The sequence below is a fragment of the Melospiza melodia genome, chromosome 19 (genome assembly GCF_035770615.1).
Source record: "Melospiza melodia melodia isolate bMelMel2 chromosome 19, bMelMel2.pri, whole genome shotgun sequence".
Taxonomy (NCBI): Eukaryota; Metazoa; Chordata; class Aves; order Passeriformes; family Passerellidae; genus Melospiza; species Melospiza melodia.
Genome location: NC_086212.1, coordinates 6,029,645 through 6,038,864, shown reverse-complemented (window position 1 = coordinate 6,038,864; position 9,220 = coordinate 6,029,645). Strand labels below are relative to the sequence as shown.

The 9,220-nt window shown below is 43.0% G+C and overlaps 1 long non-coding RNA gene across 1 annotated transcript; it reads left to right on the top strand.

The window, feature by feature from the left end:
- Positions 1-3,661: 3,661 nt before the first annotated feature.
- LOC134426755 (uncharacterized) lies at positions 3,662-8,283 on the top strand. The gene is made up of 3 exons (XR_010030032.1): positions 3,662-3,783; positions 4,955-5,038; positions 8,197-8,283. It is a non-coding gene; the product is annotated as an uncharacterized LOC134426755 (long non-coding RNA).
- The last annotated feature ends 937 nt before the right edge of the window (positions 8,284-9,220 follow it).

Sequence of the window (9,220 nt, the reverse complement as noted above, 5' to 3'; positions counted from 1 at the left end):
CTCAGCGCTAATGACGTCTGGGTATTGAAATAACCTCCACAGGGAGCAGCGCTGCAACACCTGCTTCTTCTGCTGGACAACTCAGCCTTCAGCTCCTGGCTGCAATGGGAAAAAACAAAAAAATATATATATAAAAAAAGATCTTCTCAGAGAGGCTGCTGAAGTGGAATGTCACATTAGGGCATGCTTGTTAATGACAAACCATTGCAAGGTTGCCAAGTGTTCAAAAAGATGCTTCCCAGGATTGCTAGCATTGGAATGTTTTATGTAACATTTAATTATCAGAGGTTCAGATTACGTGCGGTAATATAAATAGAAAAAGCAAGAAAACCTTTCATTAAGTGGTGCTCAGTTATCATTAATCACATATTTATTATATGATAACATACCATAAGGAGGTTTGGAACACAGATCTGGTGGTTGAAGTGTCTCTGACATGGAGTGGAGCTAACGAGGACAGAGGGTCAAGTTCTGCCCTCAGTTAAATCAGCAAAGAGGTGAATTCTGTTGGTGCAGTCACAAATTGGAACTCCTCAGCATTCTCATTCCAGCCGTGGGCAAAAGCCTTGCCCACAGCAGGATCAGCTACTTTATGAATTTATGGCTTGAGATGGGATTACTGTGTCCAGCAAAGCACACCACCACTCCAGCAGGGATGTTTGGGTATCCTGTTCCATGGAATTTACATTCCTCTGGGGTTTTTTGCTGCTGGGAGCTCTCTACAAGGCTAAATGTAGCTACCCAGGGAAGCTGCTGGGAACTTCAAAGTGTGATATCTCTGAGGGATAATTTTCCTTCTGAATGTTTCCAGTGGGAATTTCTAACAAGTTGGCAGAGCAAATTGTGAGATCACCTTCTGACGTGTGTTGCTAAGAAGAAAAATGAGTTAATACCTGACCAAGATGAATACAAGATTTAGGTATTTACACCTTTCTTCAGGCTGTCTTCGAACTCAGGCAGGCATAGATTATGTCACTCACAGCCACACAGTTTTTCAAATGTTCCTCCTATAAAATACATACCTAATCTTTACTTGTTTATTTTTTTATTTATTTCCTTATTTTTTATGAATATTTATATTCTGGGGAATGAAAGAGCATTTGGAGGCAGCACTGATAAACAAATTTACTATATTTGTCCTAATTCAAGTCCTGTTCATAATCCATATGAGGTACTGCCAGGAGGATTTTCTGCTGAAAATAAAGATGACTATATGTAGCTGTACATACATCACTATTTCAGTAAATATTATGATTTGTGGAAAAATGGTCAATGGTCAAAGGGTCAGTGTTTACCCAGTTAGAAACTAATACCTGAGAGCCATTTATCTCTGCAATGACACTGCCAGCATCCAAAAAGATTCTGTGATTTACTTTGTTTGAAAAAATCTAGGCAAAATACAATATTAATATAGTGGGCATAGTCTTGAAAAATAGAAGTATCTCCTCAGTCCAGACTTTTTCTTTGATCTCTCCTCTATTTATTGACTTTATTATTTTCATAAATAAAGTATTTAGTTTTTTTGCGGTACGTTTAACATCATCTACTGAAATATGACCATTCCTTTAGTTTTCTTAAGTATACAAAGTACTATTTCCAGGTCTAATTTTTCCTCAGTGATTGTAACAAATGCCTTGAGAAATGCCCCTGTAGTTGTCAGAACGGATGTGAAAAGTTAAAAATGCCTCTTTTTTCTGTATAAATTAAAGCCATTGACAGATTTAATAATTTGTAGAGGAGATGATCCCTGTTTGCAGAATAGAAAATTTGCTCTTTGGTGCTTGTATGTAATACCTGCTGTCAAACAGCCCCACATTTCAATCCAGCAGTGTCTGCATTTGCTGAAAGTGCTTCTCCTCCCGACATTGGAAAGCTCATTGGGATAACTTTGGAGGACAGATATTATTACTATATTTAATTTTTGAAACTCCACTGGAAAAGTTAAGCACTTAAAGAAATCCCTACACTTATTACATTCAACTTTTCCCCTTGTAAGAAATGACTGGAGAGTTTGTGCTTTTAATTATTATCATTCTCCCCTGAAATTATAGGCAGAGCACTCAGTGACATTCGAAACATAAATTACTGGCCTGCAGCCTTGTGCTACTGTTTCTCTATCTCTCTGCCAGGGCTTCAAATCAATTTTCTGCATTTCTTTCAGATTTTCTGAAGAAAATTGTGGAAAATAGCTGTTGGCACATGGCATTTTTCCACAATGGTTAGAACTGTTGAATGGAGCTGTAATGGGCTGCCTTGGAGAAACCAGCCCCATTAAAATGCCAGCTTCAGATGGATCAGTACACTCTCTCAATTGGAATTTCATAACTTTTCCACAGGAAAAGCAACATAATTTTCCTTGGTTATGCCTGTAGTCCTGTAGCTTTACTTAAAAATAAAATTAGCTGCCTCCTAATTTGAATCTCTTCTCTCTTCTCTTCTCTTCTCTTCTCTTCTCTTCTCTTCTCTTCTCTTCTCTTCTCTTCTCTTCTCTTCTCTTCTCTTCTCTTCTCTTCTCTTCTCTTCTCTTCTCTTCTCTTCTCTTCTCTTCTCTTCTCTTCTCTTCTCTTCTCTTCTCTCTTCTCCTTTTTTTTTCTGAAGTTCCAACCACATTGCCCACTAACTTTAGGTGATTTCTGAAGGATTTGGGCTGTTTTCTTCTTTCTTTATTCTTGTTTTGTCTAGATTATTCTTTTACAAAGTAACCTGGAAATTAACTCTATCTTGGCTGTCCTGGGATTTAAATTCACAGCACTGGCCAGCAGTGAAGACTTTAACACCTTCAGGTTTGGCTGATTTTTTGGGTTTAGAGTCAAATCCCACAAAGCCTATTAAGAGACAAGAAAATCCCAGAAATGAAGGAACCTTTCGGTCTGTTGAGCAGACCTTGAGCATTTGCAGTGGATTTTGTGGGATGAGCTGCTGGGAGAGAAGAGCAAGGCTCCATGCAAAACAGCAGATTACACAAGAGTTGTGGCCCAGAAGAACCAAGGAAGTAAAATCTAGGGTTTCCAAGGAAGAATTTTTTGCTGCTCCCATTGTCCTGGTAAAACGTAGAGCTGGTTGAAGGAAAAAAGGTCAGTGTTATGAAACTGCTTACAGACAAGTTAATTCAATATGGCACAAGATTAAAGAAACAAGGTCACATCTCAGCTTCTCTCTGAAAACTGGTTCTTCCCAATGCCCTAGAGAGACTCAGCTTTTGGATTCTTGATTTTATGTTTCATTGTAAGGAGGTGATGTAATGCCGTACATGATAAAGCCGGGACCTGAGCTTGACACAAGGGTGGTGAAAGTTTGCTGGATTAACCAGCTCTGGGTACTTGAGATACATCCAGCCATGATTTCAGATCATGTATTTGAGGTCAGAATATCCAGCTGCTGGCTGGCCTGGTGCCTGCTTTGCCAGGGCAGGAGGAACTGCTGCAATGTCCTTGTACAAGACTCATTTCAAAAGGGAAAAGCGAGTTAACCTATGGGTGTTCCAGCTTGTGCGGAGTAATGAGTTGCTATCTTCGTTAACAGAAAGAATGCCAAAGAGGCTAAATGAGTCAGAGCAGGCAGAGACACAATCCTTTAATGAGTTGAACAGGAGCTGGTTTGTAATGGGAGGTTATTGATGATCCCAGGGTTTATGTAACAGCCTGATTCTGGGTCAGGGAGCAGCAAACACACGCTCCTGTGTGCACACACTCTCTCGCTGTAAGGCGACACACTCCCCAGAACAGATGGCTCCAGCCCGGCCTGAGCACATGCACTCAGGGAAAATGACTTTTTTTCAGCAGAGTAAGTCCTCCTTCCTGCTTTTGCACCTCAGTGTGTAGGGCAGATGTTGATTTTTTTAAGTGATCAGTTTTGCAAATGTTCACCTGGGCTACTGTGACACCAGATCCGTTTAATTCACCCCCAGAAACTCCATATTTAGAGTTTTAGTAATTTTTTTAGAAACCATACAAATACCTTTTCTGCAGCTTGAGAAACACTCTCTTACTTTTCTATTTCTATTTTCTATTTTTTCTATTTCCTCTATGTCTGCTGGGGAGTTTGACACCCAGTCTGGTATCATAATGCTGGACCTGGAAGTGAGGGAACCACACTGAATAAAATAATCATCACCTCTCACCTTTTATTTTTATGCTACTGTTGGGTTTGTATTGTTCAGGAAGGTGGTTTACTTTCCCAGAAAGGTAATACTAAGGTAAAGAATGGTTCTAGCATCACAAGAAACCTTTTTAATAGCAAAGCTAATTTCCCTTTTACCTTAATAACCAGTTTAGTAACAGTGTAACAGCAATGAAGGATAATTAATTTCCTTTAGCCATCCAGCGTGCCCGTGCAAGGTGATGCTAGTTGTGAGTTTGGATTCTCACCTGGTTTTGCTATCCCAATGTCAGTCATTTTGCAGGATGCAGTTTCTAGAAGCTCTCACACCTGGCAGGGTGTCAGTACTGCCACTGGCACCCCTGCAAGCGCTGTCTGACCTGATGTTTATGGTTCTATAAAAGTCAATTTATGATATTAGGGAAAATTTGAAGCATTCTGGGTTCAGTAACAATTGTGGCTTGAACAGCCTACCTTAAATTCCCTCCCTGAGAATCCTTAAAATCCCAGGCCTAATCTTCTTGTGGTCTCCATATGGACTAGCCTATTACTGAATAAAATACATGGAACTAAAAAATCATCCAGGAAAATGTCCAGAGTGACACTTTTAATGATGTCTGTAAGAAGCTGACTGTATGTTTATCCTCTAAATCGTCAGGCATTCTTTTTTAATGTACACTTACTCAGGGTGAGTTGTTTTTGGTTTTTTTGGTTTTTTGTGGGGTTTTTTTGTGGGTTTTTTTTTGTTTTTTTGGGTTTTTTTCCCAGATAACAAAAATACCTCCAAATATAGAGGAAGGTGATAACAGACATCAGCCTAAGCCCAGCTCTCAGATCTGTTGCTCTCTCATTGCAGGTAGTGTTCAATGACTGCCAGTGAAGGAACTACTGCTGGTGAAAAGTTCCCACATTTCCACAGAGCTGCTGCCTGGAAAGCCTGGTAAAAAAACTTTTAAAACTTAAAAAACTTAAAAAAGAATCAGCAGAGCTGGACTTTGGGTTGTCACCAGCCACATTCAATAAAGCCACGCTGTGACAGTGTTCACAGGGGTCCTTGGATGAGGGAAGAGACGAGAGTTTTGACTCCATTTTTCAGAAGGCTTGATTTATTATTTTATGATATATATTACATTAAAACTATACTAAAAGAATAGAAGGAAAGGTTCCATGAGAAGGCTAGCTGAGCTAAGAATAGAAAGGAAAGAATGATAACAAAAGTTTGTGGCTCAGACTCTCTGTCATGATTGGCCATTATTTAGAAACAACCACGAGACCAATCACAGATGCACCTGTTGCATTCCACAGCAGCAGATAACCATTTTTTACATTTTGTTCCCGAGGCCTCTCAGCTTCTCAGGAGGAAAAACCCTAAGGAAAGGATTTTTCATGAAAAGATGTCTGCGACACCACGCTGAAAAGCAGAACATCAAAGGCTCAAACTCCATTCTGCCCTCTGCCATTGCCGCTCACGGAGGGAGGCACAAAGTGGAGGGGAGGAAGAAAAGCCTTTCCCAAGAAAAGCCTTTCCCCAGTGGAGCAGCCCTGCAGAGGGGTGTGAGAGGGCGGGTGGCGATGCCTCAGCAGGTGCTGAGCTGCTCCCAGAGGCAGCGCAAGCGTTGGCACGCACAGGTGTCAGGAGCTGCAGCCCGCCGTGCCAACTGCAGCGGGCAGGAGCAGAGCCAGGAGCTGCAGGGCTGCCCAGATTGGGTCTCTGCAACACCCCCCGCACGAAGGAGGGCTGTGCTTCCTCGCTGGGAGCTGGCAGTGCCCTCCCTCGCGTCTTGTTTGTCAAAATTCTGCTCGGTGCAGGTGTAAAAAGCCAGCGTGGGTTGTTTCAACAGGAGGATTCTGCCCCTTCCCCCGTGCTCCTCATCCGTGGTGGTGGTGCTGCTGTGAAATGGTTCCTAGAAAGCTCAGGACTGAGCCAAAAGTACAGCTGAGCTGGTGTCCTGTTGCATTGGCAAGCACAGTGACTGCATGTCATCGAACTCCCAGCATTCACAGCACCGAAAATAGCAGGAATTTTCCCTTCTTGTACAAAATGATATATTCCTCCCTAAGCTACGGAAAAGAAACAATGAGGAAAGGAGAGCAGGTTTGCCAAGAGCAGCTCATCCCTTTCATTTCAGTGTTCTCTCTGACATGTAAAAATGCATAATAATTACAGAAAGGAACTAGCAAGCACTTCACAGTTTGGAAATAAAGTCAAAATATTTCTGACAAAATATTTTTTCCCCCAGAGAGAACCCAACCTGTGTTTTGCTGAAAACAGAAATGAATCAATGGCAGTTATTTTGGACAGATTACTCAGGCTAAAGAAACAAGAAAACTACCAGGAAAGGTCTATATCAAGCTTCAGAGGTCAGGAGTTCTTCTGATGTCCTTCCAGTAATTTTAACAGAGTATCTAGGTTCATTTCTATGTACCATGAGGGGTTCTGTAATGATGAGCGTTAGAAACAGTCTTTAGAACAGGGGGGAAAAAATTACAGTGGGAGAAGAACTATGAAAAGAAACTATGTAAAGTCCCAAAAGCCCTTTCCATGGAGTCCTGCAAGGCTGGAGACAGCCCTGCTGCCCCAATTTGAATTTTCCCCTTCCCTCTGCTGCATGAATGCACCACTCACATGTTTGCTGTGTCTCATTTAGTTGCACAAAAGTGAGTGGGTGAAATAGTTTAGATGAAAGAGAGTGTGTGGCAAGAGATCAAGAAAATAATTACTGCTGTAATCCACTGTCAGAGCTAAAAAATCTCAATTAAGGGAGAGGATGAGCAGGAAAAGCTGTTGGAAGGGAAGGAAAGAGATGTATATGTGTGTGTACACACACAGACAGACGCACACAGACACCGACACACACACACACACATTCTCTCTCTTGGTCTTGTGTTTTCAAAGAATATTCTTGAAAATAGTCCAGCAAGTCCTTTGGCTACAATCCCCTCCCCACCCTGGAGTTAGTTTGGTTTCTCAGAAACTTTAGAGGTTGGCTCAGGTCTTGCTTTGCACAAAGGTTTGACAGCATCCTCCAGGATGGTCAGTCATGTTTCAGCAGGCAGTTGAGTGAGCTGACCTAATGCAAAGCCATGCAAACTTCACAATGAGCAGCATCCCTTCTTTTCAGGCGTCATATTGAGCAGCAAGGAGCCTTTCTCATTGAGGGGATCCCTGGAGCTGTGTGGCTGAGGATGATATTCCCTTTGCCTGGGATGGCTTCCTGCCTCTTTCCTGGGGCAGCTGGTGACCATGACCCTTCCTAGGACAGAAAAGGCCTTTGGGGCAATATCTGATGGCAGTTGTTGTTATCTCAGAAGTGTTAATGCTACAATGATGGGGGCTTTTAGGGTGGGTTGTGCTCAGGGCATGTCAGGTGAGGGTTTGGCAGGGATGCAGACTACAGGCAGCAGGAGTTTCACATCCCACCTCAGCAAAAACGAGGCTGATATGCTGCAGATGAGACTGTGAATGTGAGCACTGTGGGGACACCAGTGAGCCCGGTGTGGATGGGTGTGAGGAGAGCACAGAGCTGCTTCACACAGATCCCCTGAGCTGTATTTACACAGGGTTTATCTCTCACAGCAGTGACACACAAATCTGTCACCTGCAGAGGATCTGAGCCTGCCTGGCTGAGAACAGCCATACATTCTGCAGCAGGGATCACACATGCCCTCAAAGTGTGCTTTTAGAACACCAACAGAGATATGTGTGCATGGGGAATTGCATGTCCTCCCCTCTGCTTCTGCTTGGCAAGTGAATCCCATTTCACTTGTTGTGCAGTGACACCTCCTGTGCATTCTCAGCACCCAGAGGTCAGGCACAGGGTGGGACAGTGGCAGGGAGCACAGGGGGCTGCAGGGGACCTCAATCCCACAGGGCAGGTGTGGCACACCTGTGCTCACACCTACCTCATGCAGGCTCAATATGGCTCAAAAAGTGAATATTTTTGAAGGCAGACAATGGGGAGCAGTTGGTTTGCCCCATCATTTGCCCACACAAAATGCACGGAGAGGATTTTACATACAAATAAATACCTGCAAATTTTCCCCCTGAGCAGAAAAGCCAACCTTCCTGAGCATTGAAATTGTGCTTTGATGTTACAGGGCAATGTGGTCACCAGCACCTGCTGGCGTGTGCAAGCTGGGAGTGCCAGGCCTTCTGCTAAAGAGCCTCAAGGAAGCATCCTGATGGAAATAAATAAATAAAAAAAAATAAATAAATGAACCCAAATTGCAATTACATATGCATTGTGAGTATCTCCCGTTTCTGAACATGAAAAGCTCTCTGAACTCAAAACTTTAGAAGACAAAAGCCTAAAAGTCTCTCTGTGGGTATGTGTACCCTGGTGCTGGTGTCAGCATGAAAACAGCATGAAGACTGCACTAATGCAGCCTTAAATGCATCTCTGTAAAAAATACAGGTTTAGGGTGAGTGTGGAGAATTGGTCCTTGGAAAAATGGGACATTACAGAAGATATAAGTCGTGTTCTTTCTTCTTCTTGCAGGTAGAAGTTTGTCACAGTCCCTGCCTAGGGATTAAAAATCCCTTCCTTTAAAGTCTTCACTTAATGTCCACAGCAGCAATGGCAGAAAATGTTAAAGCTACAATAGAAAGCACAGTGTTGCAAGCTCCCTAACTAGGTTCAGTCAGAGTTGGGGTTTTTTGATTTTTTTTTTTTTTTCTCCTGGGAAACTTTTGCCTCTACAGGGACCTCACATGTGCTGAGGCTGTTTTGATATACACGTGGGTGGTTCAAGGTGTGGAGCCATGTCACCATTCCAGTTAGAACATGCTGCTCACGATGTCCTATCAAAGGGAGCTGCTTGCAAAATGACTGTCAGATGAACCCTGTGCAAGGGAGCATAATGGTTTATGTGTGCCTGTATCCACCGAATATCACTGTGGCAGCCTGCACTCCCCTACCTGTCTGCTCATTCCACTGCTTCATTCCAGCCCACGTGGAGGAAAAAACGTCTTTTAGCTTCTACACTGGTGTGAAACTATCCCCTGTAGAATTGGCAGGGAGGGTCCCCAGTGCTCCCTGTGCTTTTCCTGCACTCAGTGCCCCTCAGGAGCACAGCCAGAGAGGAACATCTCTGCCAGCCACGCTCCAACCCAGAGTGGTAC